Below are 19,898 nucleotides of genomic sequence, written 5' to 3'. Positions count from 1 at the left end.
TTACAATTTCCTGTTTTAAAAAAATCAAGTAATACTTTTAAAAAAATTACACAATATTATTGTTCAACATGTCCTCCGTGGCTCTCTGAAAAGTTTCAAAATATTTACTAAAGTAAAAATTAGACTGGTTTTGATATTGAATTTTTGGAAGCTGTTATATTGATATTGATTTTTTATTTTTATTTTATTTTATCATTTAATGATTTTAAAAGTCATCATTAAAAGGAATAAGAAAGTAATGACACATGTTTTTAGTTAGTTTCATTTACTTTAATTATTATTTTTTAAATGATCCTTGGCGCATATTTTCCTTTCAGGCACTCTCCAATAACCTGCGGTCTTTACAGTGAAGACACGCAAACATCAACCTGGAACATAACTGTATGAAAATATATGATCCGTATTCGTCTTAGTTCATAGTTACACTGTTTAAAATAGAATATTAAATCAAACAGCGGTAATTACCTGTCCAGCAGAGATTCGCTAGCTCTTGTTTCATTTCAAGCTCAGTTAAATTATTTCTTTCTGCTTTTCCTCATCAGCGATCTTCCGTCTTTTCTTTTCGACTTGTCTCTCAGTCCGCGCTTCCTGCTCAAGTAAGTCAGCCCCCTCCTCTGGCGCGCATGCTCTGCAGCGCATACCCGACGGGGTCTGCGCAGCGCGTGCACCACAGGTGTGGAGAAATACTGATTAGTGCTCCAGTTTCAACATAAACGCTTCCAGAAAGCGAAACATGCTCCTTTTCAGACTAAAATATCAACGTTTCAAACCATATTCCAGGGTTTTTAGTTCACCGTTTACGAGGTTTAACAAGAAAATAAAAGACAAATCTGAATGTTTGAAAATGATTTGAAAAAATTCTGTAAAGAATGGATCAGAAATACTAAAATTATCCTTTTACTTACAGTTTTTTCTGATTGCTTAAGCACATTTTTTGTAACTATTGGCTAATTTTGCAAAACTCTACACACAAATAAGAAAACCTGTCACCCAATAATCAAAACATTTTAGTTCTCTTGCAAAAGCAAACACAGCTAGATTAACTCTTCACACCTTCGTAAAAATGGTGTTTCCGTATCAAACAGTACACACAAGCCATCATCTACTAAGCACACAATGCGCCAACTGCACACTGATGGTATGAATACAAAACACATCTGGCTTTTGCTTTCTCTGTGCACAAGGTAGGCTATGTCAGTTTGAGCTCATACTTCTGTCATAGATCCATAAGCATAGAGGGATCCAAACTTCAAGTACTGCTGTTTATTCAAACACATCAAAACAAACACAAGTGTTTATTTCCAAGTATAGGATTATTTGCAATCGCCATAATGACTATATGGGTTACTTGGTCTGCAGTGAACATGCTTCCTCTGCCCCCAGCATCTGGTCATCTAGCAATTCTGTAAAGTAACAATTTCAGTATTTTTACATCAATGGTATTGGTGTGTTTCTCATTGGCATATGGCAGTGCTACAAATCTTTGTGCGAAGTGACTGTACTAACCGATTCTCATTTCAAGATGTCCTTATGGTGCTTGCTACAGTGTAGCGGCTCGAGTTAGGCTGGACCCGTTGGCCAGCTACCCTCAGGGTCACTCCACGGTTGATTACATGGTCCACTATTGTAGCTCTGATGTCATCAGCAATTCTATTTCTTACTCTTCCTACCCTTCCTCTCCCCCCCTCCTCATCTTCCTCTCCCCCCTCCTCATCTTCCTCTCCCCCCTCCTCATCTTCCTCTTGCTCCTCCTTGTCCTTGTCGTCCTCTTCATCCTACTTCTTCACCTCCACGTCCTCTTCCTCGGCCTCCTCTACTTCTCACTCTTTCTGCTCCCTCCATTGTACTCCGCACACACAGCTTACCTGTATTATAGTGCTTAGGCTGATTGCAAAGTGAACTAATTATCTAAAAAAGTTTTCACATGTGAAAGTGTGCCAGACAGTTGGCAAGTTAGTGTTAATGATAGCCATACATGTGTATACTTTTGCTAGGAGTGTGTTGGAAATTTGGTAATTGAGTGTTGTGCAGTGAATTGTGCCTACAGTTTTGCAAAGTGTGTGTTACAAAATTGCAAACTGAGTGCAAAGCAGTTTTTGTGCTTTTAGTTTTGCAAACTCAGTGAGTGGTTTTGCTATAAGTCTGAATAGTTTTAGAGATTGTGCTACAGGAATCACAGTTAGGGTTTAAGCATTCAGAAAAAACTGTAAATTTAGTTGCTTTATTCATTTGTTACATAAGTTAAACAAACTTATGTGGGTTTCTATATAAGTCAATAAAGAAACAAGAACAAACTGAGAGGTTCTGGAAGCGTGGAGTTCAGTTTGCAAATTTATCTAATGCAAAAAACATCTATGAATAAAACTTTTTTATTATTATTATTTTTTATTTATTTATTTTTTTAATAAATGAATAAAACTTTGTTGGCCAGCAACTTTTCAAAAAGACAAAAAAGAGAAAAGATGGTCATAAAAAGAAGCTATTATCTGGGGGGAAATAATCATTTGATCCTCTGCTGAGTTTGTAAGTTTGTTCACTTATATTAAATAATCAGTCTCTAATTTTTTTTTTAAGTATTTTCATTTTGATGTAATGAGACAGAATATCAACCAAAATTGAATAAAAAATGTATTTGCTAAAATAAATGAATTGATTTATATGTCACTGAGTGAAGTAAGTATTTGATCTCAAACACAACTTAGTACTTGGTGGAGAAACCTTTATTGCCTAGCACTGCGGTAATATGTTTCTTGTAGTTGGTCACTGGGTTTGCTCACATCTCAGGAGGGATTTTTTTCCACTCCTCCTTCCACAAACTCTCTAAATTCTTTAGATTTCTTTGCTGCTGTTTGGTAACTTTAAGCTTCAGCTCCCTCCACAGATTTTCTTCAGGACTGAGGTTTGGAGACTGCCTTAGCTCCACTCCATGTCCTTGTGCTTCTTCTTTAGCCACACCTTTGTTGCATCAGTGGTATGTTTTAGGCCATTGTCATGCTGGAAGACCCATCGATGACACATCTTCAGTCTTTTGCCTGAGAGAAAGTGGTTCTTGTCCAAGATTTTGCAGTACATGGCTCCATCTACTGGCCGCCTCAGTGTGGTGAAGTCGTCTTGTATCCTTGGCAGAAAAACAGCCCCACAGTATAATGTTTCCACTTCTGTGCTTGACAGTGGGGATGATGTTCTGTGGGTTACACTCAGCATTTCTCTTCCTCCAAACAAAGTTGGCTCAGTTCATGCCACAGAACGCTTGTTGGGTTGTCGAGGATCAAAAACTTACTTCACTCAATTATATGCAAATCAGTGAAAAGAAATCATGTACTGTGTTTTGTTTCTGTTGGTGTTCATGTCTCTCTCCAGTAAAATAAAACATCCACAAAAAATGGAGACTGTTCATTTCTTCATAAGGGAACAAATTTACAAATTCAGCAGGGGATCAAATACTTACTTCTGCCACTACAGTGATGACGCTTTTGTTGCATTAAATTCTTGATCTGGAAAATGTTCCTGTTTTTCTCTCTCCAGGAAACAATGAGGATCATGTTTACCTGTTTGCTGCTTGTGCTGCCCTTTGTTACTGGACTCTCAAAACCAGCCAATCTTCAACCCAACCGAATTGAGAAGCGACTGAATGAAACAAATTATGAAAAGTTTAGACGACAGCATGTAGATGCCAAGATGAGCGTGAAAAAATGTGATACAGAAATGAAAAAAAAGAAAATATATGCTGATCGAAACAAATGTAAGGATGTTAACACATTCATCCTCAGTGATTACAAACAGGTCAAAGCCATTTGTAACGGTCAAGGAAGATATGATCAGACGAATGGCACGACAAAGAGTGTAGCAAAGTTTCGCATTGTTAGATGTGACCTAAAGAACAATGGAGCCAGGAAACCCAAGTGTCAGTATAAAGGCACACTTCTCACTAACAGAATAGTTGTGGTCAAATGTGAAGGAAAGTTACCTGTGCACTATTGTGGTGATGAAATGACCTTTGAATCCAATAATGCAACTATAGGAAAAATCCCCATGCGCTCTACTTCTGTACCCACAAATTTACATTTCTGAGATAACAAAAGAGCAACATTTATCATCAGCTCTAACTAAACGTCGCTGGAAACGTCTTCTTCATTATAAGTTTTTATTTGAGTCTGTCTTAGCAATAAGTATATACATTTTTTAACATGTGATCAACCTCTATTTCTTCACACGTTACATGAAATAACACAAAACTATTATTTCCTTCTGATGAGGGAATTTTATATTCATCCCACCAATACCGACATATTAATTGTACTGACTGTAGGATGCTGTGTAGAAATAATCTCTTAGATCCAGCTTGCTTCTAATAAAATATTTTTTATCTGATCACAGGATAAGCATATAATAAAAGTCACTTTTTGGTGTTTGTTGGTTTTTATATATTTATTTTTTAACATTTGGAGCATCACCAGTTACAAGACTCACAAGCTGACAAGTTCTTATTCAGCGCTTTGTCTCTTGTTTCTTTTGTTTTTAATGTCATCCAATTTTTTTGTTTTCATTTTGGCATGCGATTCATTTCTAAGACTTTTCTAAACGTCTAAACGTCGTTGCCATAACGGAGGGGGCTTGAGCATTTGCCCCTTTCCTCTTGGACGTCCCGAGAGCCCTGTTCTTGAGGCATTACTATTTTTTAATCTGTGTACATGTGCTGTCTGTGCCCCTCAACAATAACATTTAACTATTAACCCCAATTTTGCTAAATAAAAGGATCTGGCTTCCACTAGTCACATGATGCCCATTAACTAATTCTCGACTTTGACGGCAGAGGGCATTGGTTACGAGATCACAAAGAACATGCACATTTTTTGCCGCCTGGGTGGTGCGGAGCTGTAAGCGAAACACACAAAGTAATTGGGAGATGCAGACTGGTGCAACAAAAACCAGTAAGTAGGTGTAGAGCGTACACTGTAGTCTATAGCAGCGGTCCCCAACCCCCGGGCCACGGACCGGTACCAGGCCTTGAGTCGTTTGGTACCGGGTCAAGAGAGTTGAAGCTCGTACCGCACAGAAAAAATAAATAACTTACATTATTTCCGTTTTATTTATTATCCGACTCTGAACAGTGTGTTATTTGGAAAAAGACTGAATTCTCTCAGTTACTTCAGTCTATGACTGACTCTTGACGCATGTCAAGATACATTAGTTAATATTAAACCCACAAACTAGCAAAATTAGTAAAAAACAGATGTCTTTGGAGGGTTTCTTTGCAAAGGAAAAAAGGCCCAGTGAGGAGACAGAAGAAGAGTCTATGACAACTACTAAGAAAAAGAAAGCTGCATTTAACAGACAACAAGTGGATATATTGCAACAAGTGATTCCCATGCACCAAGCCCGCTCTGCATAATATATGTGGAGACCAGCTCTCCAATGAGGCAATGAAGCCTTCAAAACTGCTTCGTCACTTGGAGACATTAAAAAACAAGCCTTTGGACTAGTTTAAAAGAAAAAAGCAGGAACAACAGGGACAGAAGCCATTACTGAGGGCCTCCACAACAACAAATACAAGTGCACTGAGAGCATCATACTTGGTGGCTAACCGTATTGCTAAGGCTAAAAAGTCATTCACTATTGGTGAAGAATCGATCCTTCCTGCCACTAAAGACATTTGCTGTGAACTTTTCCCCTTAATATTGGTATGATCCCAGCTCAGGCACTGAGCGAGGGGGCGGGGCAGCTGCTGCCTGCGAGTGCGCTGTTGGAGAAGCGCAGCGAGGCAGACAGAGAACTGAAGTTTGACCAGGTTCCAAAGGAAATCATTCGTACTGTACAAATAATGTAAATATGACGGTGCATCACAAAAGATTGATATCAAACTGATCACTTGACCCATATTACGTTACTTGCTCTTCAAGTGAATCAACAAAAGGTGAAATGAAAAGCTGAACAACAACAATGCTGTTTCTTTAGAGAGTCTCAGCTTACATGTGTGTTTATTTCATATTTTCAGTTGTTTCCCTCCACGGCTAAATAAATCGGTTTCAGTTATGCACTGATATACAAGACTGGACATAAGGAGCTTCTTTCAAAGAAAAACTCTGGTAGATGTTATTTTATATATTATGCTTTGTATGTTGTTCAGTATATTTCTATGCAAAACAAAAGGAATTTCAATACACAGCAGTACATTCACAGTTGAAACCAGATATTTACATACACTTTATGGAAAACACAAGAACATTTTTTTACTGTACAACATCAATTTAGAGTAAACTTGTTTTGTTTTGCATAAATAAATATTGAAATATATTTTGAATTAGTTAAAGAGAGAGAGCTGTCTCTTTTTTATCACTTTCACCAAATTTAGGAGCACATATACACTAAGTTTATTGTTAATTAATAAGAAAACTCCAGACGATTCCATTCTGAGCTGAAGAAGCTTCTGATAGGTTGGTGGCACAGCTGTGGATGCATATAAGGCAAAACACAGAGCCTGTTTCTGTGACATGGGAACATCAAGAGATCAACCAAAACACCTGGAAAAGAACTGTGGAGCTCCATAAGTGTGGCTCAGTTTGAATACAATTTGGTGCCATTTACAATTAAGAAATACAGACAGTTTCTCTCTTTACTCTTAAAGTTAACAAATATGTTTTTTATATTTATCAACATAAAAAATAAACATTTAGTCTGATTTGATGTTACAATTAAAAAAGTGTTTGTGTTTTTATCTGAAGAGTTTGTAAATATCTGGTTTCAACTGTATATTTGATGATGTTGGTGTTTGGTTTGATTGTCAGCACAAAGAGGGAGAGAGAGAGGACAGAACAGAGATGAACAAGAGCAGGTGAGACACACATGTTAGTCAAATGGTTGTTTACCAAAAGTATCAGCGTATCATAGGTCCTCATGTATCTCGTACCTAGTGTTTCTTTTTAGGTTTGTTATTTTTCAAATTCTATATTTATTAAGTTTTGCAGGCTTGTTTGCACAACAAGGTTAAATAATTATCTAAACTTTTCTCAATCTAAATAGTGGACTTTGGTAGAATTAAAAAATAAGTGTAGTGCAGGTCTATGATGATTTTTAGTGCTACTATCATCTAGCTCTGATTCTGGTTCTGTCTTGGTTAAATCCTAAGTAGTCCTGCTTCTGAACTGTTGTAGTCCTGTTTTAATTCCGGATCAGTTCTGGGTCTGGTTGAATTGGGGTTTAGTCCCTGTGTCTTGATACAGCCCCGACTTTGTTCTGCCTTGCTGCTTAATTAAAAAACTACTTTAAGGTGTCCTGCACATGTGATATATTTTTCCCTATATGAATATGAACTCAAAACAGAGCCAATTAATCTTTCAGTCATTTCTTCCCCCCCACCCCCCAAGTCCCAGATGCATACTACCCTTTAGGGCTAAGCCCCGGGTGTATCAAATGTCTGCCTCTGCTCTGCTCTACAACAGAATCACAAAGGTGTCTCCAATAAGCTGCAGAGATGATTGTTGTTTTAATTTTTTAACGGTACACAAGCAAAAAATTAGAAGAGAGGTCATGAAGTTTCTTACTAAACAGTAGCGCCCTCTGCAGTTTGTGTGTGGAAGTGCAAAAGCTTACAGCACCTGGTATTCCCAGGCGGTCTCCCATCCAAGTACTGACCAGGCCCGACCCTGCTTAGCTTCCGAGATCAGACGAGATCGGGGGCGTTCAGGGTGGTATGGCCGTAAGCGAAAGGTCAGCTCAGAAACGGCATTTTTATACATGCTGTAATGACACATACACGCTTACGTTTTTGTTTTCTATATTTAAGTTAAAATGTCCAAACGACAAAAATGTTGGACTTCCAAATCGACCCAACACACCGTGTGCTCTCTGTCACTTTAACACTGTGCTGTAATCAACGAACATGTCTTCTTATCGTGATGTTACTGCGGGAAAAGCATTTTTGCAGCTCAATTTGAAGCTGCAGTTAATAACGAAGGTTTGCATGTTGTCGCTGTAACATATGAAGTTTAGCACAATAATATAGATCAAACTGTGAGACATTTGCCACCAATAAAAGGTCTTTTTCACAGCTTTGCTTTCGCTTACGGCCATACCACCCTGAACACGCCCGATCTCGTCTGATCTCGGAAGCTAAGCAGGGTCGGGCCTGGTCAGTACTTGGATGGGAGACCGCCTGGGAATACCAGGTGCTGTAAGCTTTTGCACTTACACACACAAACTGCAGAGGGCGCTTCTGCTCCTGCTTGTGCTAAGAGGCATGAGAAGTTAACATTTATGGGTGATAAAATCCTTTTTCTATATTTTTAACATGAGAATATCAGTTTTCCATCTTGTGTTCCAGAGTAATCGGACAAAAGACAAACGTAGAACAAGGAAAAAAGAGGCCAAGTGTCTCACCTATAAAACAAAATAGAATAGAATAGAATAGAATTCAACTTTATTGTCATTGCACATGCACAGGTACAGGGCAACGAAATGCAGTTTGCATCCATCCAGAAGTTCTTTAGTGATATAGATATATTACAATATATATTAGCAATAATATAGATATGTGAGTATATTACAGAAATGGGTCTATTATGGTATGTTATAATGTACACGGTATGAAGTACGTTGTGAATATTCTATAACTATAAGTATGTACAGGCTGTAGTGAGTACAAGCTATGTACAGGATATGAACAGGATATAAATATGAAAAACTATACAGAATATGAAATAAATAACTTTACAGAATCTGGGATATACAGCTATACAGAAATGTGAACTATGCAAGTTGTAAACAGTTGTAGGATTAAAGATTATCGAATGTACAGAATGATTATTTACACAGGGCTATACAGTAGCTGAAAATTACTGTTTTCTGAATAGTCTCACACAGATAAACATTTGCAGGGAATACCTTTTCCTTCAAAACAAACGTCACAGACTGTGTTTTTCTTTACTGATTGTATTTGAGTAGAAACTCAGATTAAAATGGCATGAGTGCTCATAAAACGATTTAACTGTAAAAGTAGGTGTAGTGGATCACTTTGCATAGATGTAGATAAAAGTGCAGTAAGCAAAGACTACAGTGGTCATTGAGCAGCTGTTCCTATAATGTGAATCTGGGATAAAGGCAGAGATTATTTGTTTGCCTTTGTTTCCTGGTTCTTTCTTTCTTATCCAAATGGAAAAAGAGAGCATAAAAGTACTGTTTACAAGCAGCTTATCTACCTCATTGTGCCCACTATCATAAAATCTTGGTTGACTGAGCACTGAGCCATCTACCACTCGAAATTGAACCTGTGTGGGACAACAACAAAGTCCAGTATACTAAGTTTCAGTAATGTGGAGTTTTTTCTGTGGAAGATGTAAATCTAAATAGATGTCCTATTGTATGCATAATATACCACTGAAATGTATAAAACAATTTCTAAAGACAAATTTCAATTTATTTTAGATTTTCTCAAATCCAAACAGCGCTAAAAGCATACACACAGTCAAATATTTTTCATACGAGGTGCTGAAGGTTCTGCAATGTTCTGTCAGTGCGCCCCAGGGCAGCTGTGGCTACAATGTAGCTGCCATTACCAGTGTGTGAATGTGTGTGTGAATGTGTGAATGACTGAATGTAGTGTAAAGCTCTTTGGGGTCCTTGGGGACTAAGTAAAGCGCTGTACAAATACAGGCCATTTACTGTGCGTGTGTTTATGCTCAAGTGTATGAATAAATTAGTCAGTTTGAAACAGTTGCAATTTAAACAGTAGAAGAGTGGCACTATATTTATATATTTATAAAGAATTTCAAACAACAATTAATTGATGCTCAAAGCAGGTTTATTTAATTAATATCCAGATTTCCAATTAGTTCCGAATTGATTCAGCAGCAAATCACATCACCAGTCACTTCAAGGCTGTATGTATTATTGTAAGGTAGACCCTACAATAATACATACAGAGAACCCAACAATCATATGACCCCCTATGAGCAAGCACTTTGGCGACAGTGGGAAGGAAAAACTCCCTTTTTACAGGAAGAAACCTCCGGCAGAACCAGGCTCAGGTCGGGGCGGCCATCTGCTGCGACCGGTTGGGGTGAGAGACTGAAGACGTTTGTTGTAGGTCTGATTGAAGGACTGATGTGATGGTAAGTTGTCTGCTGCTCCGCTTTGAATATTGAGAGATTAGTTGATGGATTTCAAGCCAAATTGTGCCCAAGTTTAAGACCACATTCATTGGTTGTTTTTGTTGATGTTATTGTTTTGGGCTTTTTTTCCACAAGAATTTCTAGCTCCCCTAGAATTCTGGCCACCCAAACGATGATTGCTGCTGAGAGAGCACAAGGTTTTGTCCCCCTGTACTATTCATGTCAGTGCAGGGGGTTCTCCTTGAGAGGCCAGGGTGGAAAAAGGGATGCTTCAGAACCTCCAAGGGTGTTATGCGCTGATTTGCATCCAAGGCCAACATTTCTTTGATTAGCCTTACAAATAATGATTGGCCATTTTCCGGTCCTCGCCTAACCTTTAGCAGTTGTTCGAGGTCATCGAGACGCTTAAGTTTTATATATCGAGTTTCTTTAGATCGATAATGTGTCTCGTATTGAAATTGTTCTTGGGTCTTAAATGTCCAGCGCTGTTTGTTGTAGTTATCCTCGATGAAGTAGCAGTCAGTGTACAAGCCAGACTCTAGGAGATGATCTGGTAGCTGACCCTGGGTTTCAATTATGAATTTTAAAACATCATAATCGTCTTCCCCAGGATAGAGAGGCACCCCTGTAGCAAGCTCCACAGCTACCAGCCCCAGAGACCACATGTCGATTGCTTCGTGGTATGGAATGCCAAGCATAACCTCAGGTGCACAATAACCAGTTGTCCCCACACAGTCACCAGGAATCACTGCAGAAGCAGGACATGCGAGGCCAAAGTCTATGAGTTTGACTTTGACGGGAGACTCACTGCGGTTCACAACCATGATGTTTCCAGGTTTGAGGTCAGCATGCACTATTCCCACAGAACCCAGGTGGAACAGAGCATTTGCAAGCTGATGCAAAATTGGCCTGAGTTCTCTCATTGGGAGACCTTGGTTATTCCGGTCCCCAATGTAGTCCCACAGGCTTTGGTCGAGCAGTTCGAAATTCAAGCAAATGCGCTGTCCATCGAGGAAATAGTCGTTCCATTCCACAATGTTGCACCTGTCTGGATCCAAGCGTCGTAGCTGCTCCAGGATGAAAATTTCCAGTTTTGCCTGGAGCAGAATTTCAGGGTCGCTCTTGTTGACTTTAATAGCAACAGTTTTGTTATTTTTTGTATCGCGACATCTGGTTACAACACCAAAGCCTCCTTCTCCAAGGAAGGCCTCTACCACGTGGTGATCTCCTAAAATGGTCCCTTCCGTTATTTGAAGATCATCTTCAGAGGCAGATGGGTTGGCTGAGGTGTTGATGTCTCCTTTTTGAGGAAATTCAACTGAGTTTTGGAAACTGCAGCTGAATTTTTGCGATCCATGACTTTTCCAGCTTGAAGGCTGCTGAGAGAGCACAAGGAGTTCTCCCCCTGTACTATTCATGTCAGTGCAGGGGGTTCTCCTTGAGAGGCCAGGGTGGAAAAAGGGATGCTTCAGAACCTCCGAGGGTGTTATGCGCTGATTTGCATCCAAGGCCAACATTTCTTTGATTAGCCTTACAAATAATGATTGGCCATTTTCCGGTCCTCGCCTAACTTTCAGCAGTTGTTCGAGGTTATCGAGACACTTAAGTTTTATCGATCGAGTTTCCTTGGATCGATAATCTGTCTCATATTGAAATTGTTCTGGGGTCTTAAATGTCCAGCGCTGTTCCTTGTGGTTATCCTCGATGAAATAGCTGTCAGTGTACAAGCCAGACTCTAGGAGATGATCTGGTAGCTGACCCTGGGTTTCAATTATGAATTTCAAAACGTCATAATCGTCTTCCCCAGGATAGAGAGGCACCCCTGTAGCAAGCTCCACAGCTACCAGCCCTAGAGACCACATGTCAATTGCTTCATCATATGGAGTGCCAAGCATAATCTCAGGTGCACAATAACCAATTGTCCCCACACAGTCACCAGGAATCACTGCAGAGGTGTTACATGCGATGCCAAAGTCTATAAGTTTGACTCTGACTTGAGACTCACTGCGGTTCACAACCATGATGTTGACAGGTTTGAGGTCAGCATGCACTATTCCCACAGAACCCAGGTGGAATAGAGCATTTGCGAGCTGATGCAAAATTGGCCTGATTTCTCTCATTGGGAGACCTTGGTTATTCCGGTCCCCTATGTAGTCTGACAGGCTTTGGTCGAGGAGTTCAAAATTCAGGCAAATGCGCTCTCCATCGAGGAAATAGCCGTTCCATTCCACAATGTTGCACCTGTCTGGATCCAAGCGTCGTAGCTGCTCCAGGATGAAAATTTCCAGTTTTGCCTGGAGCAGAATTTCAGGGTCGCTCTTGTTGACTTTAACAGCAACAGTTTTGTTGTTTTTTGTATCGCGACATCTGGTTACAACACCAAAGCTTCCTTCTCCAAGGAAAGCCTCCACCATGTGGTGATCTCCCAAAATGGTCCCTTTAGATATTCCAAGCTCATCTGAGCCGAAGGATGGGTTGGCTGACATGGTGTAATGTGTCTGTTTGCGCTGTGAATTGGTGAGAAACAAAACTGAACTTGTTTTGGTTTCTCTCGTAAATTGCTCTCAAAACTTCTCAAAAGGGTTTTAGTTGCTGCAGGTCAACGTCCGTTAAGCATAAAGTAACAGGTGAGCGCTTCTATTTATAGGTTTTGGATCAAAGCAAAGTTATGACGTCAGAAAGGATCAAAGCAAAGTTATCACGTCACAAGCGATCGAAGCGATTCTAATATGTGCGCATGCGCACATATGAGAAGCGATCGAAGCGATTCTAATATGTGCGCATGCGCACATATGAGAAGCGATCGAAGCTATTCTAATATGTGCGCATGCGCACATATGAGAAGCGATCGAAGGGATTCTAATATGTGCGCATGCGCACACACGTGCTTGTTTGTGTAATATTGTTCACAGTAAACTTGACCCTAATCAATTTAATATCAGTCAATCAAAGAAAATGTTAGTTTTGGAAAATTTTAAAATGACATAACTGACAGTTAAAACATTTTTTGTTCATGTATTTGTATTTGTATTGTCTTCGGGGTTTTTTTGCATACCACGTCAAGCTTTTCTGTATATAGTCATGTCGTAGATTTCGGAGCAAACAAGAAATTGAATTGGATTTTAATATTGCAGTGCTTGGATTTCGGATTTGGTGCTTAAAACTTCTTGAAACTGTAACCGTATTTCATTCACCACAAAGAACTATCTGATTGAATAGTTTTCTTATCAGATAGAGAAATAAAACGAGTCGCAAAGTCTAACATTTGTCTGCCTGGGCTGTACCTCTGCACGTTAGTCTGTTTCAGTGTGTGACCCCCCACCCCCTCCCTGATCAGTCGGGGGTGAGTGCGCTAATGTGCCTGGAGGCCGTTTTAATGAGTGTTTGCTGGAAAACGAAAAATACAAGAAGGATTTGTACGTTTTCACAACGGGGGAGTTGCGTAAGTACTAGTAAATAATTTTCTCGAGTGTGTACGTTACACATGTTATTTGTTTAAAATTGGTATTATTATTTTGCTAGCTAGCAAACTCGCGGGATAAAGGATTGAAGTGCACTCAGTGCGATACAATACGGTGGCGCTATTCTAACAGTTAGTTATTGCAGGGTAACTTGTAGAATATGCTGTGAATTGAACCAAGATTACACAGCAGTAGCAGTAATACGAGTTACTTCCCTCAAGTGAAAGCGTTAAACGTTAGCCCGATGCTTAACTAGCCAACGTCAGGCTTTCTGATTGAAGGCTAAAAGCGACGTTGTCACCAAGTAAACAGAATATTGATGATATTTTTGTGTATCGCTGCAGCCTTTTCAAGTATTAACCTGGTGTCTTTGGGAACAGCTTAGGGGGAAATGACGGTAATATGACTGAACCATATGGGAAGAAAGAATAGGCACTTTTTGTGCTAGCGAAGTTTCCTCGCTTTCATTCAAAATCTGTTTATCATTAAACAATTGAAACATAATGGCTTCGAGCTGACATTGAGGCCTGTGGGGCACTATCAGCCACTGAGACAGTAGACAAGTGACTATTTCACACTTTAAGGCTGCCTGTTTATTTAAGGGAGATGAACAGTACATTCTAACTGTACATAATAATATCAATGATGATAGATTAAATAAATGGGTTTTTGAAAGACGCTTGTGCATTTTTAAAGTCTAAAGTGTTGAATTGATCTGAGTATGTCATGTGTTCAAAGCCTCTCCCAGTCAGTGCTGTTCTCTATGCCTGTCTTACTCTACATGATGTTATTAGCACAAACACTTTAAAGGTGATAATTAGGTCTACAACAATAACACAGACTGCAATGTAGTTAAGCGTCTTACAGTTAGTTTTGAATGAATGAACTTAAAAAACAACACAAGCAAAGATCTGTCTCCTCCTGTTTTTTGTGTCACATAAGAAAGAAGCATCAATATCTGATGAGAAGACTTATTAATTTGGCCTTTCACGTGGTCTTACTCAGGTGATGCGAAGTGAAATATGCATCCTTTTTATGGTAATGTGCTGGAAAATGTTGAAAATGGACATTAAACGTGCTTACAAAGTGCTTGAATTTGACCCTGAAAGGTGTATGAAGCCAGAAAAAGTCACACTTGGAGTAAAAACCTCTCATAGCAAGTTAATCATATTCAATTGATTTGATGCTTTCAGCACAAAATTTAGCCACACAGTCAGGACAGCGTCTGCTTTACCTTCATCGGTAAACGTGTTTATGCAGTACATAGTAACAGTGTGGCTGAGTCCTCTGGTTCAAATCAGTTCCAGTACATTTGGAGATGTAAGTCTTAACCTTTCACATGCATCGGGAAGGAAAAAACATTTAATCTTCACAGTACTGCCGAAGTGCAGCGATACATTGTGAAGTGCACATTTGCATTTCTCATACAGTACCGAGCAAAAGTCTTGAACCACCCCCTTATTTTTTCGTGTTTTGCCAGGTCAGTCTGTGTTAACGGTGTTATTAACTGCATTCTTCAACTAAAGAAGTGAGAACAAATGATGTGGGCTTTTGTTTTTTTGCAATAGGCTGCAAGTAAATGTGTACAGATACAATTTAAAATTGGTTCTTTGTTAAGTTTTCTGGTCCTTTCCGTGACTTAGGTGTCTGTTTATGTTTGAATGTTTCAGAGATTAGTGTGAAGGGTCTTAACAGACAAAAAGTGGTCAAATACAAGCCCTGGATTAAAAATCAGAAACACTTTAAAAAGCCTGGAGAGCTATTCCTTAATACCACTTTAAAGATTACAGGGAAGTCCGGATCCCTGGAAGCAAATGAGGGATGGCTCAAGACTTTTGCACAGTGCTGTACATGTCATGTTCCCTGTTTTATAGCTCAGCTCAAACTGACACGTTCTCACTAACTGCTTCTCATTTTCTCCACAGTAAACTTTGACCACTTCCAGATACTGCGGGCCATCGGGAAAGGAAGCTTTGGAAAGGTAATGCAGCCTCCATTTTTCACGCCACTTGTATATTGTTTGCCCTTAATTACCCACCACGGTCGTCATCTCTAAAGAATCAGTGCAAGCGAAGCGAAATGTGCTGGGATTACACTTTAGTTCTCGTGTGCTGCTGTTATTTAATAACAGTTATAAATGCAGCTGATGTAATTATTTCTATAAAGTCAGTTAGAGGAGAGCCGATTTCTATTTCATCTCACTCAATCTAGGTGGGAATTTTGACCCCACGTCTCAATTTAATTACACAGCAGCAAAATTCTGCGGCTCTATTTGTCATCGCGCTCAACGGTTGGGCTGAAGGCAGGAGGAGAACTTAGTGTGTGTGTGATACACAATTGGGGCTGCAGAGATTGGAATAGTTTACCTTCATTTTAAATATCACTGCCCTGTGCACATTGTTGGCTTTAAAATTCAAACTTAAAGAGTTTGTAAGTAAACTGGCTGAGATGAGACAGACGATGCACCGGGTCCTTGTCTGAGTGCTGGCTTTCAGTTGTGCTGTTTCTCTTGCCCAGCCATGCACACACAGACACTGTGCTACACTTACACAGTGAGACAGATGCTCACAGAGACGTCCAGATACATTTTGTCCTTGCTGGAGGTCATCTTGTGTTTTTTGGCCCACTGTGGCCTCACACCGAGCTCCTGCTGTTTTTTGAACACTTTAACAGCACCAGTCTTTAGCTTCCTGTTGAACACACTTAAGTGGGGGAGGTGTTATTATTAGTGGTAAATGATTTGTGTATTTGTTGGATGCACCTCAGAGCAACAGGAAACATGACACGACACGCTCCAGTAACCTGCAGTCTTTACAGTGAGGACACACAAACATTAACCCTCTGCTCCTTACAGAAACTCTCTAAATCCTGTAAGTTTCTTGACTGCCACTTGGAAAGTTGAAACTTCAGCTCCCTCCACAGATTTTCTACAGCACTGATGTCTGGAGACTGACTAGACCACTCCGTGATCTTATAGCACTTCTCCATTAGTACATACTCAGATCAGCTTGCTGTGACTCATTTTCCATTACAATCAAGTACCACCTAATGTGCGTGGGGTCATTACAGCAAAGCGGCCCGATGTCCATGTTGTCATTTATGAGCAACACGAATGCCACAACAAAGGAAGACGTCGCAGCGATGATGTATCTGTGGCTTTTTGTCACACTTGGAAACCACGGTGTTGTGCAGCTATTTGCCTTGTTGCAGGGTTTTAAAAAAACTGCAGTTTTGATTTTAGTGAAAGACAAAAGCCAATCCGTGGCCTGCAGTTTGACGATGTCACATTTCCTGACTGCTTGGAACCCCGACTAAGTCGTCCTGTAGCCCACATCATAATGTTTCCATCTCTCTGCTTGACTGCAGGGATGCTATTTTTTGCATCACACTCCTATTTCAAAAGGTCAGTTAAAGCCACATAATTTCGTTTCATCTCCCCACAGCACTTTCTCCAAAGTCTTCCCTGAATCATTTAGATGTTCACTGGCACTTGAGATGGGCCTATACATGTTTCTCCTTGAACAGGTAGCTACCCTATGTTAGCCTAGCTTTCTATCACTGATGCTCTGTGTGTATGCTGCTGCCTCTCGTCTCGTGTTACTTAAAAAATTAACCCCACAGCTTCAATAACCGTATCTAAAAATCTCTCAGTGAAAGTTACGGTTGTAGGTTTGGAAACATTTTGGGGTAGCCAGTGTTAAATAGAGACAGGGCCACATTCTTTATCTAGTCATTGTAATGAAAGAAGCACATTAAAAACTATATGAGAGTTTGCTTTTAACAAGCATGTAATGACTCTACTTAAAAACTGAAAGTAGCATTTTGTGGATGTTTTCCCTGCTGCCCGATCCCATCAGTCTCTTAAAGCATCATTTTTTATGCGCCCTGGTGTGACAGAGGTTTCATGGCGCTACAGGTTACCTGAGCACATCAGGTATATTACGGTTGAAAACGAGTGCCCGGCCTTCCAGTGGGTGTTCGACCCCTCGTGCACAGCTCAGGAGTCTAAACGACCCAGCAGTTATGGACATGTGTGTTTTTGGTGTGCTGTCCCTCGTTCTCCCTGCTTGCAGGTGTGTGTGTGTGTGTGTGTGGATGCCGGAGTTTCTGAGAGCACCTGTTTACAGGCACCTTCAGGCCTGGTGGGTGTGGCCCTGCCAGGTGGTTGGCCACACCTGAAGACCATCACACAGCTGATCAAGCCTTGTCGGAGGAGCTACTTAAGAATGCGGTGGCGCTCTCTCTGACGCTGGATCATTGCGTGACTTCACGTTAGTCTCTCGGCCAGTCAGTACGGATAGTCTGCCGCATTGTATGTGTCTTACAGCTGCCTGTTTGTTATCTCCCCAGGAGAAGCGTGGAGACGAGAGGGCAGCGAGCACGGGGTGCTCAGACACTGAGGAGCGGAGACAAGGAACACTAGCACTGGGAAGAGGACATTTCACGGGAGTCGGGAACGCACTGCGGATTTATTGTTATTTTCCATTCACTGTAAATAAACGCACTGCTTGCATTCAGAGCTCCGTGCCTGGCTCCTCCTTCCTCACATCCCCACGGTTGACGCTGGACAACCGTGACAAATAGCTGTTCTTAGATTCATTATTAGTTCAACATTGACAAATAGTAGTTGACTAATATCAGGAGCCAAAAAGAAAACAAAAAACAAACTAAATCAATATTTCAGACGCTGAAAATAAATTATTACGGTCGTTTAAATTTGCTGTCAGCAAGTTAGGTCTAATACATGTAGTCAATCTAATGAATCAATATTACATGTAAAAAGTACAGAACTGAAAATGAAACTAAAATATAACGGTAAATGAACTGGTTCTTGTATAAAACCTTTCTACTCTCTACAACTTGCCTCATTCATGCACTCACTTTTTTCTATGCTTTTTCTCTGTAAGTGCTTTCTATCTAACATTAATACGCATTCATCCTCCCGATGGATGCATCGGAGAGCAACTTGGGGTTAGCATCTTGCCCAAGGATATTTGGCATGCAGGCTGGAGCAGGCGGGGATTGAACCAGCAACTTTCTGATTAGTAGGTTTCCTGCTCTACCTGAGCTACAGACACCCCAATTTGTGGTGTTCTGGAAACAACACGTTCTCATCCCAACAGGTAACGATGCTATGTGACAAATCATCGGTATGTGTAAATGTGTTTTTTATTCTGATCATGAATCGCTTTGTAAAACAAGACCTGATAGGGTTAAAGTTATGGTTAGAGTTAATGTTAGGGATAGGGCTGGAATGGACGGCTGGAGCCTCTCCTCCAAGTGTGTGTTACTGCCGCCATCAGCATTCTGTTGTATGCTTTTCTCTGTAAGCGCTTCGAGCCTGTACTTTTTTGCTTTAGCTGAGTAATGAAGTTGAATCAGTACTTTAACTTTCACTGGAACAATAGTATTTTTACTTCTACTTAAGAATGTCTGATCTTTTGCCAACTCTGGCTGTCTCTCAGTCTTGGAATACCCACTTGTTGTCCAGCGGTGTCCTGGGAATATGGGAACTAGACAGACTGGGGAAACAATGGGAGGAGACACAAAGATGGAATCACTTTTACCATCTTTGATGTATTTGCTGGTCGTCTTATTTCTTCTATTTTGCAAGCACAGTGTTGCAATCATTGTCTTTGTGGTACAATGACACAGGTAGAATGCAGGTGTTTTCATGTAACACGATGCCAGAAAGATGAGTAATGTGTTTTGAAGAGAAGATAAAACATCATGTTTGAACAAAGATAAGCAGCAGACACGTCTGTGTGTGAGTTATTCAGGTTCAGTAAGAAGGTAATATGTCTGCAGAATTTGTCATTCTTATGAAGATATTGCTTGTACAATAAATAAAATCCCTTTAACTTCTTCTGGAGAGTGTCTTTATATATTTAGTCATTTTGGGGCGATCCTTTATTTAGTACTAACTCTAGTCGGGGATATATATCAGAGTTTACTTTCAGATATGAGCATTGTGTTTCCTGTGGATGAATGAATGAATTATTTATTTATGTATTTTTTGAAAGACTGGCTCATGTAAAATCTCTGAAAGTATGACACAGCTCTCCTGTTACACTTTATGGACTCCTGAGCTTCACCATGAGGGCCTGTCTTTATTCACTGAAATCCACTTTTATAATGAATTCACAGTAATCACTGACACCTTCAGAGCATTACATTCATTAAAGACGTCTTCTACACCTACTCTTCCAGACGACCGACACATACTTCAACCACTGCAGGTTAACCAGCCACTCATCAGTAAAGCAAAAACTAAATGTAAATGTCCTCATGTGGAAAAGACTGAAACACAACTCCCACATATCACTAATGT

Source organism: Aulonocara stuartgranti (assembly GCF_965226115.1).
Source record: "Aulonocara stuartgranti genome assembly, chromosome: 23".
In the NCBI taxonomy this organism is placed as follows: Eukaryota; Metazoa; Chordata; class Actinopteri; order Cichliformes; family Cichlidae; genus Aulonocara; species Aulonocara stuartgranti.
Note: the sequence above shows the minus strand (reverse complement) of the source record.